General features: G+C 43.5%; 1 long non-coding RNA gene across 1 annotated transcript; it reads right to left on the bottom strand.

Moving 5' to 3' along the window:
• Window positions 1–1497: 1497 nt before the first annotated feature.
• On the bottom strand, window positions 1498–3476 carry LOC135101132 (uncharacterized). Its single transcript, XR_010269051.1, has 4 exons — window positions 3208–3476; window positions 2774–3057; window positions 2506–2684; window positions 1498–1735 (listed from the first exon to the last, which is right to left on the bottom strand). It is a non-coding gene; the product is annotated as an uncharacterized LOC135101132 (long non-coding RNA).
• Window positions 3477–18488: the final 15012 nt, after the last annotated feature.

Here is an 18488-nt window from a genome sequence, read left to right as displayed (position 1 = left end):
TACTTATTATAACGTTAGACCTCAAATCATTGAAATATATATAAAACACATGTTCATTATATAATCATGAAGGCTAGGGGAGTGAAAAATTGTTATAGAATCAGTTGAGGAGGTTCAGACATGTTTTGACTGTTACTCGCATTTTGCATCCATATCTCAAGCGTTCATTACAGAGAAAAGAATAGGATGGTGGAGAGATGCTGAGGTACCATTCATTGGGATAGTGTGGGACCTGTCAGCTTTCTAGGAAGTAAAATTCTTGAGAGTTTAAGAACCTTGAACAGGACGCCTCCTATGTCGGATGATCGAGTGTCGACTGTCAACGGAAATACTTTCTACTGTGATACCCGTTTTAGAAAGGACCAGGAAAAGGAGGAGGAGGAGGAGGAGGATGTGAGAGGGAAGAGGTAGGAGAGAAAGAGAATTGGTGTTAGAAAGGACCAGGAGGAGGAGGAGAGGGGGACGAGTAGGTGATAGGAGAGGCGCAGTATAGATGTAAATGTGATATAGAGGAGGACGACGACGACGACGAATAGATGTTACGAGAGAGGCGCGAGGAGGAGGAGGACGGCTGTTAGAAAAGACCAGGACCAGGAGGATGAGGAGGAGGAGGAGGAAGAGGTGTTAGAAGAGAGAGAAACGATAGGAGAAGTAAGTGTGTTCAATAGAGCCATGAGGAGGAGGAGCGATGAGCAGGATGAGGAGGTGCGTTTTGGAGGCAGGAGAGTGGCGGAGTGGGGCTGGCGAGCACTGAACAACATTTTGATGGTGTTTGGCTTCTCTCCTTGTTATGAGACTCGTTTGGTGCAGTGTCCAAGGATTATCATCACAGGTGGCGGCGCAGTAAGTGGTCATATTGACATTGGATGCTGCGGAATTGGCGATTACGTGGCGTTATCGTGGAAACCAGACCTGCATTCAACCATCACAACCCCCCACACAATCCCGTCAAACCCCGCCCCACCCTTCGTAACACAATGGCACATGCTAGTACTAAATATTATATACCATTAGAGGCTAGATCTGTTATGAGTAATTGTTATCGTTGCATTGTTACTTTATTCGTTGTTTTTACATAGCGAGATGTGTAACGTATATGAATGAACGGATGAGTGGCACACAAAGTATTTTGTTTGTAATTTTATTGTAACGCTGGTCAATAAACTACTACCACAGGCTACTACTATGTACTATTTACTAGCTACTAACTACTACTACTACTACTATGTGTGTGTGTGTAATTTTATTGTAACGGTGGTCAATAAACTACTACCACAGGCTACTACTATATACTATTTACTAGCTACTAACTACTACTACTGTGTGTGTGTGTGTGTGTGTTCAAATCCTGCTATGGGGAAAAAGTGTTCCGGTAAGAAGATTCAAGGATGACGTTTAGTGCCATGGGTATTATGTTAGGGAAATAAAAGACTTTCATAATAACTTGAATAATTTAATTTGTGTATAGAGTACAGCAGATGCCTTGAAACTCTCTCTCTCTCTCTCTCTCTCTCTCTCTCTCTCGCACAAATTTGGACACCACAGGCTGACTATACACACACACACACACACACACACACACACACACACGACAAACTCATTCACTTAATCACATTCGCTCACACTCCTCTCCATCGTCACCCAGCAAGACACTCGCAGTTGCTTCACCATCATCACCATCGTCAGCTGCATCTTCACCAGGCGCTGATCCCTCCACTGCTCCTTACCGTTCTCTCTGAGGAGAAAATAATTAGGCTAAGTTACTGTATTAAGTTACCGTATAAAAGACGCACCTGAAAGAAAAGACCCTAGCATGGCTCCAAGTCCCCCTCACCGAAGTGAGTATTAGCCCCTCAGAGGGGGGGGGTATCACAGTGGCCAGCTGCTCATTGTCGCCTGGTTCTGCGTGTGGTCATTAGTTAAGAAAAAATACTTATATGGTTAGTACCTACACCTGAAAAGCAACGGGTTTAGTACCTACACCTGAAAAGCAACGGGTTTAGCACCTACACCTGAAAAGCAACGGGTTTAGCACCTACACCTGAAAAGCAATGGGTTTAGCACCTACACCTGAAAAGCAACGGGTTTAGTACCTACACCTGAAAAGCAATGGGTTTACCACCTACACCTGAAAAGCAATGGGTTTAGCACCTACACCTGAAAAGCAACGGGTTTAGTACCTACACCTGAAAAGCAACGGGTTTAGTACCCACACCTGAAAAGCAACGGGTTTAGTACCTACACCTGAAAAGCAACGGGTTTAGTACCCACACCTGAAAAGCAACGGGTTTAGTACCCACACCTGAAAAGCAACGGGTTTAGTACCTACACCTGAAAAGCAACGGGTTTAGTACCCACACCTGAAAAGCAACGGGTTTAGTACCCACACCTGAAAAGCAACGGGTTTAGTACCCACACCTGAAAAGCAACGGGTTTAGTACCCACACCTGAAAAGCAACGGGTTTAGTACCTATACCTAAAATGCAACAGGTTAAAGGAAAGTACCTTCATTAGCTGCAGCGACCTCCAGAATGCCGTGTAGCCCAGTCTTCTACCATCACCACACTTAGATTTTTCTTCTCAAGTCAAACTTTGCCAAAAATCTTCTCAAGTCAAACTTTGCCGTGTCACGTGTCATCACTTCATCACACGCCCCCACACTCCAGGAATCTCCATTACCATCTCTGAAAAATTGAGTTTCATTCAGCGTGCAATGAAGTAATTTCGAACGACGCAATACAGACAGAACCACGTATAAAACCATAATACTAACCAAGGTGAACGGAAGACTCCTTTGCTTACTGTCCTCCATCCTGCACTCGTCCTCGCTGCCTCCGTGGTCTATACAAGGACTGTAGTCTGGAAAAAATCTACATAATGCTCGTTAATATATACCTGAAAGGGAATGCTCGTTAATTTGTACCTGAAAAGAAAGATGGGTTAGCAGCCTGGCACCCTATCGCCCTAACCCTAGGAAACAGCGGCTTTCCTTATCTGGTTCGACGGGGTGCTCCAGCGGTGCCCTTGTTGCGTGATGAACCTGTGCATGGTACTTACCTGCAAGAATAAGAAAATATTAACATGCATTTGTATAATGACTATACCATTATCAACGTGCATCTACAACTATTCAAGTCCAAGTAATTAAATAGGTTAGTTAAATAGGCTACGTAGATACTAGTCTAATCAACCGCAAACATTACTTACTCAGTGATGCGCGAGGTAAAAGACCGAGGAGATATAACATGGTGACGCACACTAAACGCACAATAACGCGCCGCAACGCCACACTCGAAACACCCACACGCAAACCATCGCCGAGCCGCAACACACTCGCAGAGCATCCACAAGTAAGCCACCGCGCCGCGACGCCACTCATGCCACCCTCCGCTCGCAGCCGCTTGGTACATGGTGACTGACGCCTTCACTGGTCGGCAAAGCATCCTAGGTTCGGTTTGCCTTCGAATCCATTACTGATTCCTCGACTAGAAAATGCATGTCTCATATTCTCACGATTTTCATCAATGTATAAGCTCAAGTAAAGTTTGCGTACCTTGATATGCATCTGTGTGTCTGACACGATGATGAAAATGACGAGAAATCAAGGCCAATACAGTGTCGTTGATCACAAGGAAGCTTACTTGATCCCTTTCGGATACACTTGCCGGCTTACACTCTCCTTCCCCCAATCCTTCCCCTACCTTTCACCTCAACCTCCCCTCCATGGTTCCCCAGAAGCCTGCCCCCCATTTCTCCCTCCACCAGTGCCCCCCGATATCCAAGCACTCGTTCATCACATCTCGAGTTCCTTTTCTTACAATATGAGCATGTCTCTAAGTCTGTGCCCATGCCAGCCAGTCAAAATGATGCTAGTAATCGCCTTTGTCGGAGGATTTCATTTAGCATTGAGGGTGAAGCAAGTCTTACGTATTCTGGCAAACTATCATTGGCTCGTTATCACCATCTTCATAATTATTGTAGTTTTCTATTATGTAATGTTGGAATGTATTATAAACATGCCGACAGAGTGTACTAGTATACTGACGGGGTAAAAGAAAGATCTGGATAAGGTAAAAGGCAAGAAACACGTCTGTATTGTAACAGAGATACTAGTCTCAACCCAGAGTCCCGCTCAGACAGCTTCATCTACCCACTGCACGAAGTCAACAGGCCAAACATGAGAATAAAAAGCCTTGTCATGATGTATTCAAAGCATCCACTCTATATATATCCCCACGTGTAATTTGTTTTCCGTCCACGTAAAGCCAGTTTCTCAGAATGATGGGAGGTTGGATAGGTCAGCGGGCAGCGTGTAGGTGACGGCCCTGGGCGAGGCTAGCGTCATGGGGTGATCAGGGTTTGGGGGGGCAAGTCTACTCTGTCTGCCCTCAGGCTGCTTCCTCTGTTGCTACCCCCATCATCGCCAACATCACCAACACCGCAACTTCCTCAACCATCACCACCACCACCACCACTATTATTACTGCTGCTGCTGCTGCTGCTGCTGCTGCTGCTGCTGCTGCTACTACTACTACTACTACTACTACTACTACAACAACAACAACAACAACAACAACAACAACAACAACAACAACAACAACAACAACAACAACAACAACAACAACTACTACTACTACTACTACTACTGCTACTACAACTACAACAACTACTACAACAACAACAACAACAACAACTACTACTACTACTACTACTACTACTACTACTACTACTACTACTACTACCACTACTACTACTACTACTACTTCTACTACTACTACTACCACTACTACTACTACTACTACTTCTACTATAACAACTACTGCTGCTGCTACATAATACTTATTAAATATTTACTGCTTCGTATCACATCCTCTTCACCTTTATAACCATAATGTTTAATGTTTATGATAATAATCATTCCTGATTATTGAGTCCCTTTAATTTATTTAATACTCTACCTGAGAACTAATTCCTTCTTCTTTATTAATTTGACTATCAAACTTGAACCCATTATTTCTTGTCCTATCCTAATTACTGATCCTGACAATTTTGATCGTCACCCTTGTTCTATCTCCTATATTACTTAAAGACCTCTATCAGATTCCTTCTTAACCTACACCTCTTTAAATTTGTATTCCTTAGAGAGACGTAGGTTAACTTATCTTGATTACTAACACTGAGAATTCTGCTTGCGTCATCTCGTATACCATTTCAAGATCCGTCTCAAACGGTTCAAGCTTGACAAAGTTAATTTAAAAAAGAAATGGAAAGGAAATGATTTTCGAATAAAGTGATATATTAATAGAATAGACTCAGTAATTAGGTTGTTAGTGCTGAATTATTAGGGAGCTTTGAAAAGAAAGTTGGAGAAATTTATGAATGAATATGACAGATGAAATAGGTGTAGGGATGATTGATAATAAGGACTGCCACGTGTAAGCCTGACATTCCCTTATTTTCTTATGTTCTTATGTGCTCTTCCTTTCCCCCTACCAACATCTATGCATTCCCTCCCCACGTGACCAAACTGCGCATCATCCATTGGACGACGCAGGGACTCCTCGCTTCGGTAGTTCGGTGAATCGAAGCTTCGGTGATTCGAACCTCAGGCGAGTCTTTTATCATTATGGTTCATTGATCGAAGGAAATTTTGGCTGGCACGTATCTTCCTTTTTTTTTTCTTTTCTTTTTCGTCGGTTCATCGCGAAATTATGTTGTTTTAGTCAGTCAGTCGTCATAATGTGAGTGTCTTTATCTCATCATTTATCTCTCTCTCTCTCTCTCTCTCTCTCTCTCTCTCTCTCTCTCTCTCTCTCTCTCTCTCTCAGATGTTATTGATTTCCGTACTTACCAACGTGGTCTATCTCGTTTCCAAGCCCTGTCCATCCCTGGTCGTCTCCCTCATCTCTCTCTCTCTCTCTCTCTCTCTCTCTCTCTCTCTCTCTCTCTCTCTCTCTCTCTCTCTCTCTCTCTCTCTCTCATGCAGATCTCTTTTCTCCTTTCGCGGATGCCTTTCTCTCATATTCAAATCCATGGGAAGGGAAAGCGTGGAGGCGCGTCGCTCAAGTGTTTATCGATGTATCCGTTTTGAGTCGGATTGAGGCGCCGGCCGCTGGGGGATGTTTACTGGGTATACGCTCTTGAGGACGCTGGATTCATGATATTCGCGCATTTTGCTGGAAGTGCTTCGGAGAGTGTTCATATTTTGGGAATTCGTTGGGAATGTTTTGAAGTGTGTTCATATTTTGCGAGTTTCATTGTTTGTGCTTCGGAGAGTGTTCATTTCACGAGATTCGTTTGTTGGGAGTGTTTCGAAGCGTGTTCATGTTTCGTAAGACGTTGGAAGTGTTCTGAAGCGTGTTCATATTCGTGAGTTTCGTTTGTTGGGAGTGTTTCGAAGCATGTTCATATTTCGCGCGTTTCGTCTCAGTGTGTGTGTGTGTGTGTGTGTGTTCATTTTTTTTTTGTGCAGTAAACCTGACGACGTGTTTTTTTTTTTATTTCATATTTGTTCGTACCGCGTTGTTCAATTTTCGACCCATTGCACGGCGTCCTTTTGAAATACTAAATAAAAACACGACACATTTTATGCGGAAAGGTCTCGGGACATCAAAGGGCTGTCGGGGTCGCAGGGTCGCCGCCCCCCTTGGCTGATCTTCGCCTTGATGCTGCAGATAATGCATCGTCCTTTTGTTGCGCCGTTCAAGGACGTTATAGATTTTACGATTTTACTTATTCATCTTAATATTTGCAAACGCGTGGAGGTTCTGTGAGATGAGAATTTCCATGGCGCCGGTTTTTTCGTGTAAGTGGAGGGACGGAATACTTACAACTACTGGTGTGAAGTACATTGAACGAGGAGCTTTGTAAATGACTGGCAGACACGCGCACTAACACCGGTGATCCAGAAAGTAAAGAACTCTTTTTCTTTCTCTCCTTATGATTGATATAAAAACCTCTCACACCGAACTAATAGAATACATTGTGTGTATGTTTGCATCCTTCACTCTTCCTTTCATCATCTCTCTCGGCGCAAGACCAGACAGCCGAGGATACACAGTGACCATGTAAAATCTCCGAACATGTACACTAAGATAAAAATTCAGTGTCTAGCCAGCCAACCACACAGTGACTCCCAGTAGCATCAGTGTAGCAATATAAACTTTCGAACTTAACGAATGAAACACACATTTTTATACGTCAACTCGTGAAGGCTCTGTTCCAGGCCACTAAGTTTCTCAAGCCATTAGTTATTTTTCAGGAAAGTCTGGTTTAACATGAACACAACATTTCGTTTCCATTTGGAAGGAGTTGATTATTATACATTAATGTAAAACGGAAGATCTTCAGCGGGTTAAAAGTCAGTATTCGCAAAGTTTTCGTCACACTGCTTGTGACGCGCTCGTTGGAATCATTAGAGTATTCAAGGAATTTTTTTCTTTTTTCATGATTCTAGTGATAGTTTAACAAGGATCATGTACTGTCAATGAGAAATGTACCGAAGTAGACATCTCTATGGTCTTTGAATATGACCCTGATGAAAGTTTTCAAAGATGTTTTCAAGACTTTACCAGTAGTTCATCAAGAATTATATACTATTAAGGGAAAATATGTACTTAAGAACCCGAGAGACCATTTCTGTGGCTTTTGAAAACAATCTTAGTAAGAGAACAATGTGTTTAAGAATACGAACCAAAATGTCTTCTCGGAATGCCCCCGGAAACCTCCTAAGGACCGGACATTCTTCTGGGAATAGGAGAAACTGTCCCTCTTACCAATGCAGCCTCACACGTGCCACCAACACAGGTGAACGTCCAGTCCTTCAATATTAATATAAAAACAGAAGAAAGAAACCGAGGAAGCCGTGCAGCAAAATTCCAGTGTTCAGGTTCGTCAGCTGCGCACGGAAGCGTTGCCATAGAGAGCTTTTGAGGTCTCTGGTTTAGACTTGGCAGGAAACCATGTACTTGTGAAGGTGCTGAGCTTTTGATATGGGATGTCTATTGCTTCTTTTTATATCCGTTCCAGACTGACAATAGTAATACGTTTCGAATGCAATAGATGATTCGTTATGCAATATTCTATGCGATATTTAACTGCTTTAAACCTTACGCTCTCAAAACATTGTCCGATTGAATAGATTAGATAAGTGTTTGAATTGTGTTGTGAAAAAAAGACAGATGATGAAGCACATCTTTTTTTCACGTTTCAAGGAACAGTCTACTTCAGATAGGAAATAAATAAAGATGTGTCATCCTGCTTATTTTCACCAATACAATCCACTAATTTCGTCCTATTAGCACCCTTATACACACACACACACACACACACACACACACACACACACACACACACATACATACATACACAAACCTCACTATCAACCTGACCTAGAGAACCTGAGAAACCGGAGAATGAAAACAGGTGCGATATAAGGTTTTGGTCTGGCGTTGCTTCGGGGAGCGGGGAGACAGTGGCGTTGCTTCGGGGAGCGGGGAGACAGTGGCGCAGTAGTGATGCGGTGTTACGTGTTGGTGGGAGGTCAAAACAAGCTTGAAGGTGTTCCAGCCGTGTATCGTTTTTGTTTTCCTGTGCGGGGTGCTTCCAGTTAGCAATAGAAGTTTAGAAGTGCCGTGAAGGGCGTGTAAAGTGTCTCGTTAGCAGCGTCTTTTTGTTATTGTTAGAGTGGCGATGAGGGAGAATATACGCGTGTGTGTGTGTGTGTGTGTGTGTGTGTGTGTGTGTGTGTTTGCTTTCCTGCTTTCTTTCTCTCTCCTGTTTATCTTTCAATTAGCATTGTATTTTCTTTGTCTGTCTGTCCTCATTCATCTCTTTTGTCTGTCTACCCTCCCGTCTTCCCGTCTCCGTGTATCCTTCTTTCTTCTTTTTGTCTATTTATTTATCTGTCTGTCTTCCTGTCTTTTTGCCATTGTGTCAGTCTCTTCTCATTTGTCCATTTTTCTTGTCTTTCTGCAGTATTACCCGTCAGCCCGTCTGTCTGTTTTGTCTGTCTGTGTATCTATGTATCTGTCTCTTATCTTTACTTATCTCTGTCTGTTTACGATCCTGTCTCTACTCTCTCGTCTGGCTGTGTGATCGTGTATGTGTATGTTTGATTCTCCTTATTCCTTTATCTGTCTGTGTCTGTGTATAATGCTTGCCTGTCTCTTTCTCTACCTGTCTATGTCTGTGGCTATGCGTCTATGTGTGTGTATCTATGTGTGTGTCTATCCTTCTTCCTTTACCTGTCTGTGTCTGTTTGTCTGTCTGCCTCACCTGTCAAGACAAGCCAATCATGGAGCGAAAACACAAGAAGTGGCTTTTATCAGGGCGGTGTTGGAGGGCAGGTGTGGGTGAGTGGGAGGGACGCAGGTGTGCCTTCACTGCAAGGTGGAGGGAGGAGAGGTGCTGCAGACAGGTGTTTTCTCTCTTTTCTCTCTCTCTTTTCCCTCATCCTCTCCCATTTTTCTATTTCCTTTTTACTTCGCTCCTCCCTGCGTCCTCGTTTTCCCACCTTCCTTCGTCCACTTCTCCCTTCCGTTCGTTTCTCCTCATCACAGATTCAGTTATATAATCCTTTCCCCCTCTTCAATTTGTTTCTTTCCATTTCGTTTGGTCCTTTTTTCCCTTTCTTTCCATTTTCTTTTTATCCTTCTGGTCGTCGCCTTTCGTTCCTTCCTATCTGAATTGAATTTCTTGTTTTCCGTCCCTTCGCAAACTGTTTCTCCTTGTCTGTATGTTTGTTCGTTGGTTTTCAGGGCAGTTAGCATGTTTTATTGGCGTCTTTTCCTCCTCCCCTTCCATCTCCCTTCTTTATTCAGCGTGTGTCTGTTCTCGTTTCTCTCCATCGCTCCGTTTATTTCGCCATTTGCTCCCCATTGTTTCGCTTATTTCCGTTTGCATTCAGAGCTCGGGGGCGTCTTTCCTCTCTCTCTCTCTCTCTCTCTCTCTCTCTCTCTCTCTCTCTCTCTCTCTCTCTGCCGGTTGCTTTCTTTTTTTTTGTTTTTTTTTCCGTCAAAAATATGTTTTCACACTTTTTAAAATTTCAGCTGTATATTCTTTACGAGATTATATTATGAATTCATTTTTTAGTTCATTAACTGTCATTTTTTCTTTTTCCTTTTTTCTTTTCTTTCTTTCTTTTTTTTTTTTTTTTCTTTCTTTCTTTTTTTTTTTTTTTTTTTTTACAGGAAACAGCTGCTGTTGAATATGCCTTTACGTCACACTCTTCTTAATATCCTCGCGTTTGAAGGTCGGCCAGAAAGGGAATAGGAGTGCTGTGCCCCAAAGCTACAGGTAAATACACACGAATCCACTTCCAGCACACGTCCAAGTCTACACCATCAGCCTCACTCCGGCCCGCTCCTGTCCCTCCAGCATTTCCATCCATCTTCACCAAGGGGACTTTTCACCAGCTTCTGTATGTGTGTGTCTGGCTGTCTGTCTGTCTGTCTACGTTCCATGCTTCTCTCTCTCTCTCTCTCTCTCTCTCTCTCTTGCCCTTTGTTCCTCATTTCCTCCTGTTCTTGTTCTCATACATTTATCTTTCTTTTTGCTTTACCAACGTGATTTATCTGTTTATCTTTCATTTCTCTGTTCATTCATCCCTTCCTTTATTTCTATATTCCTGTGTGTGTGTGTTTCGCACATACTCACTCTTCACCAACTTCGCCGGTCTGTTTACCTTCCATTCCTCTCCCTTCCTCTTCCTCTTCCTCTCTCTCATACTCATCTCCTCTTCACCAACTTTGTCCATCTTTTCATCTCCCATTCATCTTTTCGTTTATCTCTTTCTTCCTTCCTTTTTGCTTCTTCCTGTTTTTCATGTCTCCCTTCCTTCCTTTCTCATTTTTCCTATTCTCAGCTCGCATACTCATCTGTTCTTTACTATCTTTGTATATTCTTCACTCATTTTCACTTCTTCCTTCCTCCCTTTCCTCATTCCTCCTTCCCTTCCTTCTTCCTTTCTTTCCGTTCTCAGTTCACATACCTACTCTTCACTAACTTCGCTTCTCTGTCTATGTATTCTTCATCTCTCACCCTCCCTTCCTCCCTTCCTTCCTCCAGTCCTTTCCCCTTCTGTTTCTCACACTTCTCCCTCACTCTTCTCCTCCCTCCTGTCTTCCCTCCCATCCTCCTGCTTCTGTTCCTCTCTTCTCTCTCTCTCTCCCTTCCTTCCTCCCGTTCCCGTCCTTCTGCTCTCGCCTACAAACACAGGGATAGTCGATGGCTGAGGGGTGAGAGGGCCGAGTTGTGCCCTCGTTGGGTGACTACTGAGGACGCTTCTCGGAACTTTGGATGTGAATACAAACTTGACAGTTTCTGTAGGGCCTTTGTTACTCCTGAGAATAAAGTGAGACCCGATTTTGATACTTTTACGGGGTGGGGTGTGTTTTTACTTATTTATCTATTTATTTTTTTTATAATATTAATAGATTCTGGAAATAAACTGGCTTCTGATTTTGAAACTCTCATTCTGTTCTACTTTTCTTTCGGGGGGGAGTGGTAAGTTAGCAAGGTTTTGGTATGTTTGATTTTTGTTCTTTGTTCCCTTCGCCTGCTTCCTTTACACGCAAAGGAATAAAGACTGGGTAGTAACTGTAAGCATCCACGTTTAGCGGGGTGGCGTACGGCTGTAGATAAGCCAGTAGAACTTAGTAGCGTCTTATATTTTTAAGTATGCTTTCCTTTATTTACCAGGGGCCAGTGTGGCGGTACAAGGCAGAGAGGTCTTGTCGCTGCTGCTTCAGACGTGTTGGGTGTCCGGTGAGTACGCTTCCTGGAGAATCGCTTGCAGAGGAGGTCAAGGGTAGAGAAAGCCTGTAAAGAGTGAAAAAGGTGTTAAGGCTGTTTCGATTTTAGGAGTGGTGAGGCTGAATTAGTGTGGAGTTTGGTAGGTGATGGTAACATTCAGCAGAGCGAACAGCGGTGCGTTGACAACATACAAACCTCAACATTGACAGCGGATTAACCCTTATAGACCGGATGATCTCTTGGAACTTCATAAAACAGTCAATTTTAAGTCAAAATTATGTGAAATTAAAAACTTTTCCGCCAAGGATTTTAACGGACAATACGTAACGCACTGATTTTAAGAGAACACCCTCCTCCCCACCCCAAAAAAAAAAAAAAATTAAAATCATGCAATCGTATATTCAGTATTACTGTAAAGAGGGAGGATGATTTAGAGTTTACAGAAGATATTAACAAGTGCAAGAGACGTGAGGTTGAGCGGTAGGAGGAGCCAGGGAGGATAGAGGACAGAGGACAGAGGTGGCTAGGCGCGGGTATAAGTGGGAAGCGGCGTGTCTTGGTGACGGCCAGGAGTGAGGGTGAGGTGGCATGAGGGTGATCGATCAGGTCATACCAAGAACCTCTCGACGCCCTCAGCCTTGTCAGGAAGGTCTTACAAGAAGACTGGAGAGGGGAGAGACAAGCGCAAGTGAGCATGTGATTTTGGAAGATGAACTAAAGGAAGATTCATTGCTAAAACCTCTCATTTTGCTCGTTTAGTACATCACATACTCCGTTACATCACATACTCCGTTACGTTGTCCACTACATACTCGTGGACGTTTACACCATGCTACTCATTAATAAGCTTAATCACTAACACTGATTTCCTACCGTCATAGAGAGAAAGAGAGAAAGAAAATACTTGTCTGCATCCTTAAACGTTTTGGCGCAGGATCTAATGGACATTAGTACAGTTTTCACGGATGTTTTCATGATTCTAGTGATGATTTAACAAGACTTTGCATCATCAGTGAGATGAAATACCCATGAGAAATAGACTAAACACCTCAAATAGTTCTGATGAGAGAACCAAGTGTTTAAGAATACAATTAGAATGTTATGCCTGAGTAAGTGCGGCTATCTTTTATTCATTCAAGACAAAGCAGCAAAGTACGGGAAGAGAGGAAGGAAGGTAGAGAGAGGAAAATGAAAAAAAAAAAAAAAAAGTAAACAAGTGCAGGTTAACGGTGGTGGACAGGCCTTTACTATATTTGGCGGTGGTATTCGTTGTGTATTTACGAAGGGGCGTCAGGATGGGCGGCTACGACCTTCCCGTGTGGACCGCTTGATAACTGCCCTCGTACATTTTGCATTGAGCCTCGCCACCTTCCTCTGTCACACGAGCAAGACTCTCAAACAGATTTATTGCAGTATTATTTAACAATTCTTCAAAAGCGAATAAATGATAGGATGGGTTGTTCCTCTGTCACATGAAGAGCAATCTCCGACAAACCAAGGGAGTTATTTAACACTACGTTCTCTCATAAGGATTGTTCTTCAGAGGCTACACAGATGATTAGCTGGGTTCTCATGAATCTTTGTTCCCCTTATAGACTGTCACTAGTCATGAAAACACTCTTAGAAACTTGGGTATAAATGCTGCAACGTTTAGGAATATGAGCACCAAGGCCTCACACGGAACCTGCTAACCCTTCTAACCTCCCAATCTCCCGTACCCACGCTGCTCCAACCGTGAGCCCGCTCTTCACGCTGCTCTTTGGCCTTGCATAATTTTACATCTCTGGTTCGAGGAAGAGTCACTACTAGTGTCCGGGAAAAGCTTCTTCTGCTAACCATTCCCGAGTGTCGCGCTAAGAGGCTGCACACAGGGCAAGGCTGAATACACGCGGTCAGCGGTGAGTCTGCAACTTATAAATATAATCTCCCAGGGACACGACGCCCGTCTCAGTGCGCCTCGTGTACTGGGACGCCCTGGTGCCCTGAACACGGGACTGCAGCGCTTCTTGTGGCTTATTCAGCATCTCCTTTGGTTTGCTGTGTGTCTGTTTGCCCCCTGTCTTCCTCCGTGTCTCCGTGCCTCCTTCCCTCCCCCTGCTCGCCAGCCTCAATAAGTACTCAAACTTGATGAGGGAGGCTCTTGATGTAGGTAAATTAGCTCATCATGACGCCGCTGTGTGTGTGTGTGTGTGTGTCTGTGTGATGAAGAGATTATCGTTGGGTTGTTCCCTCCCTGGGCGTCACGAGGCTTCAGTACCAGTCAAGTGCTTCGCCAATAACTACCGTCTCGCGTTAATGGGTCAAGTATGCACGAGCTCCTTTGCCCACAATTACTTGTTAGAGGTTCAAAAATGCGCCGATAGATGGCAGTGTAGTCGCCAAACTAGTTCGAAACTTTGCCAATAGATGGCGACGTTACACAAATAGTTTCGACATCAGCCGAAAGATGGCGCTGCAGTTTTCAAAACAGTTTGTAACCTTGGCAATAGAGGGCGGTGTTACCCATTCTGATAACGTATATCACGTGTAGATGGCGGAAGCTTCTTATTTATGTACAGGAATTCAACCGTGAGTTTCCCGTCTCCATGGAGCGAACAAGCCTAGTGATCATCCCGTTATATTCGGAAGATCATCACGCCAAGATAACCGTAGCAGCAGTGGTCGTGGTATTAGTATTAGTAGTAGTAGTAGAAAAACAAGAAAAACAAGAACAAGAACAAATAGAACAAGAAGGACACGGAAATCATCATCATAGCGATAGTAATGACTGGTGGTGGTGGTGGTGGTGACTACAATTCCTGCTTCCATGAACATTATATTCTTGGGCATATTAAGTTTTCTGTGTAACATTAAAGGCTAATGATATACTGCATACCTTGCAGACACACACACACATACACACACACACACACATGATGAGATGAGGCAGGTATTTCATTTATCACAACTTCCCTCTAGCTCAAAACATTTACATCTGCATTTGCATCTCATGACTTTTCCCGTCGGAGCCAAACGTTTCCTTTTTTAACCTTTCCACCGATATTTGACACGTCTCTCCCTAATCATGAATCACCCTAATACATTTCATTATATTGCACAGCCGTGATAGTGTGGTACTAGATTGCAAGGTGCCATCGTGGAAGTGAGTGACTGTATGTAGATGTCTTCGTTGTCCATGATCTAAGAAGGCCTCAGCGTGTGGCTTCGTGCTGGTCTCCGTCTGTATATACTGGCAATTTTAAAAACGTAAGAAAATAAGGGAAGCTTCAAGTGGGCGTCAGATCTAAATGTGGCAGTCCCTGTACGAAACATATCTATCTATTTAAAGCAATCACATTATTGAACACTCCATTCATTTAATCTTTCCTCCTTTCTTCTAAATGCTTGTAAAGATATTGTACAGTGATCTTAATGTTATGAACTGTTTCATGTCGCTGGGAAATAATCAGGTGGCGGAGATCAATAACTTTTGCTTCTCCTGCGTCCGTTACTTGACTACCTACCTCAGCACACACACACACACACACACACTAAAAGATTATGAACGAATACCATAAAAAAAAGACAAGAAAAAAAAAAAAAGAAAAGGGAAAAAGTTGATGAAAACGAAGCCATTTTTACGAGGAATGGAGGCACGCTGAATATGGAAATAATGATAATAAAAAATTCAGTGTAAAGGAAAAAAATAAGAGAGCAAAGCGCCTGTGCATGAATTTAAAATCTCGCCTTTTTGTTCTTTTTCCTCTTCCTGTTTTTTTTTTTTTTTCGGCGAGCGAGGAGTCGCAAGACTGGAGTGAAGGGAGAAGCTGAATGGAATGAGGAGGGCATAGATGAGCAAGGCAGAAGCGGATCTGTTGAATGCAATGAGCAGGACGAAGGGGAAAAATATGGCTGAGGTTTGAAAGTAGAGGGAGGGAGAAGAAAATGAGCTCTCTCTCTCTCTCTCTCTCTCTCTCTCTCTCTCTCTCTCTCTCTCTCTCTCTCTCTCTCTCTCTCTCTCTCTCTCTCTATCTATCTATCTATCTATCCATCTCTATCTATCTGACTACCAATCCATCTATCTGTCAATCTAGTATCTACCATCCACTTATCCATCTCTGTCTATCTATTTTTATCTATCTATCTGTCTGTCTGTCAGTCTAAATACATGCACACATATCTATCCCTCATAACCGTCACCTAATTTAATCTAACCTGAAGTGACTAAGCACCACCGCATCATCAGGCAACGCTGACCACCTGACACATAGTCACTCGCTGAGCCACTGCTAGGTGGGATGGCGGGCGTCATGGATGTGGATCGCCTAGCTCACCCTCAGGCAGAAAGTGTTCCCCCATCTCCCCCCAAGTAAACACATCTTTCACCAAGGAACCCACCATGGCAATCAGCACCTGGCCCAGCGCTGATCTAAAAACTGATAGCCAAAAAAAAAAAAAAAAAAAAAAAAAAAAAAAAAAAAAAAAATAGGGAAGGAGTTAATATGACATGACCTTTTTTTTTATTTTATTTTTTTATGTCATAGAGGTCAGCCAAGAGCAAGAATATCATTGGGGGTTTTCAAAGGTATTTCATGATTAGAGTAAAAGCTTGAAAAGAAATCTACAACATCAAAGGGAAAAGATTCTCACTTATCTGAATGAGAGAAGAGAGTTTAAGAATACAATCCATTGCCTTTTGGATTCCTTCACACCAAACACACACACACACACACACACACACACACAAGTCTTCGCCTCGCCGGGACCAATACCTAAAATTACCTTTGGACTTCAAAGCTGGAATCTAAGTCGCTCTAAATCGTCTCCAAAAGTAAAGGAAGTTAGCAATGCCATCCACGGACCTGAAGGCCTCATCTGCCAGCCTACCGCTCGCCTTTGTTTGCCATTAGTGGAAGAGTATTTTCTTGGATGGCTTCCGTCGGTTGGGGTTTTCATTAGCATAACAGCTTTCCTCAGAGTCCCCTATGAATCTTTGAATCCATGATGATTCTCGTGTCCTTCTTGTTCTATTTGTTCTTGTTCTTGTTTTTCTTATTTTTCTACTACTACTACTACTACTACTACTACTACTAATACCACGACCATTGCTTTTAATATCAGCAACAGAGCCTCATATCTCCCACGCAGTATCACGGTTCACCACGCACCCTTGTTACCTCGAGTCTGGCTGGTTACTGCGTACGTACATTTTGCATTGAGCCTCGCCACCTTCCTCTGTCACACGAGCATGACTCTCGAACAGATTTATTACAGTATTATTTAACAGTTCTTCAAAAGCGAATAAATGATAGGATGGGTTGTTCCTCTGTCACATGAAGAACAATATCCGACAAACCAAGGGTGTTATTTAACACTACGATCTGTCATAAGGATTGTTCTTCAGAGGCCACACAGATGATTAGCTGGGTTCTCATGAATCTTTTTTTTCCTATTGATGATTGCGAATCCTTGATAGACTGTCACTAATGATGAAAGCACTCTTAGAAACTTGGGTATAAATGCTACAAGAACCTGTTAAGTGTAGTTGAGATAAGATGCTGCAACGTTTAGGAATATAAGCACCAAGGCCTCACACGGCACCTGCTAACCCTCCCAACCTCCCAATCTCCCGTACCCACGCTGCTCGAACCGTGAGCCCGCTCTTCGCGCTGCTCTTTGGCCTTGCATAATTTCGCATCTCTGGTTCGAGGAAGAGTCATTACTGGTGTCCGGGAAAAGCTTCCTCTGTTAAGCATCCCCGAGTGTCGCGCTAAGAGGCTGCATACAGGGCAAGGCTTAACACACGCGGTCAGCGGTGAGTCTGCAGCTTATAAATAATCTCCCAGGGACACGACGCCCGTCTCAGTGCGCCTCGTGTGCTGGGACGCCCTGGTGCCCTGAACACGGGACTGCGGCGCTTCTTGTGGCTTATTCAGCATCTCCTTTGGTTTGCTGTGTGTCTGTTTGCCTCCTTGTCTTCCTCCCTGTCTCCGTGCCTCCTTCCCTCCCCCTGCTCGCCAGCCTCAATAAGTACTCAAACTTGATGAGGGAGGCTCTTGATGTTGGTAAATTAGCTCATCATGACGCCGCTGTGTGTGTGTGTGTGTGTGATGAAGAGATTATCGTTGGGTTGTTTCATTCCTGGGCGTCACGAGGCTTCAGCACCAGTCAAGTGCTTCGCCAATAACTACCGTCTCTCGTTAATAGCTCAAATATGCAAGAGCTACTTCACCCATTATCACTTGTTAGAGGTTAAAAAATGCGCCGATAGATGGCAGTATAGTCGCTAAACTAGTTCGAAACTTTGCCAATAGATGGCGACGTTACACAAATAGTTTCGACATCAGCCGAAAGATGGCGCTGCAGTTTTCAAAACAGTTTGTAACCTTGGCAATAGAGGGCGGTGTTACCCATTCTGATAACGTATATCACGTGTAGATGGCGGAAGCTTCTTATTTATGTACAGGAATTCAACCGTGAGTTTCCCGCCTCCATGGAGCGAACAAGCCTAGTGATCATCCCGTTATATTCGGAAGATCATCACGCCAAGACGGTCCTAGTGGTGGAGGACAGAGACAGAGACAGACAAGATAGTCTGCTCGTTTTGTTTTCCGTCTTATGAGGAGAGGACATCGTTAAGCTTCCATGGGCCATTCCGTGATTGCCTTATGTTCCTGAACCATCCCTGTACATACACCGACTTTATTATTCAAAAGAGTGGAAGCCAAATAAAGGGATATGTGAATGTCACTGAA

This window comes from Scylla paramamosain, chromosome 6 (assembly GCF_035594125.1).
Source record: "Scylla paramamosain isolate STU-SP2022 chromosome 6, ASM3559412v1, whole genome shotgun sequence".
Taxonomy (NCBI): domain Eukaryota; kingdom Metazoa; phylum Arthropoda; class Malacostraca; order Decapoda; family Portunidae; genus Scylla; species Scylla paramamosain.
Note: the sequence above shows the minus strand (reverse complement) of the source record. Positions and strands in the feature narration are given on the sequence as shown.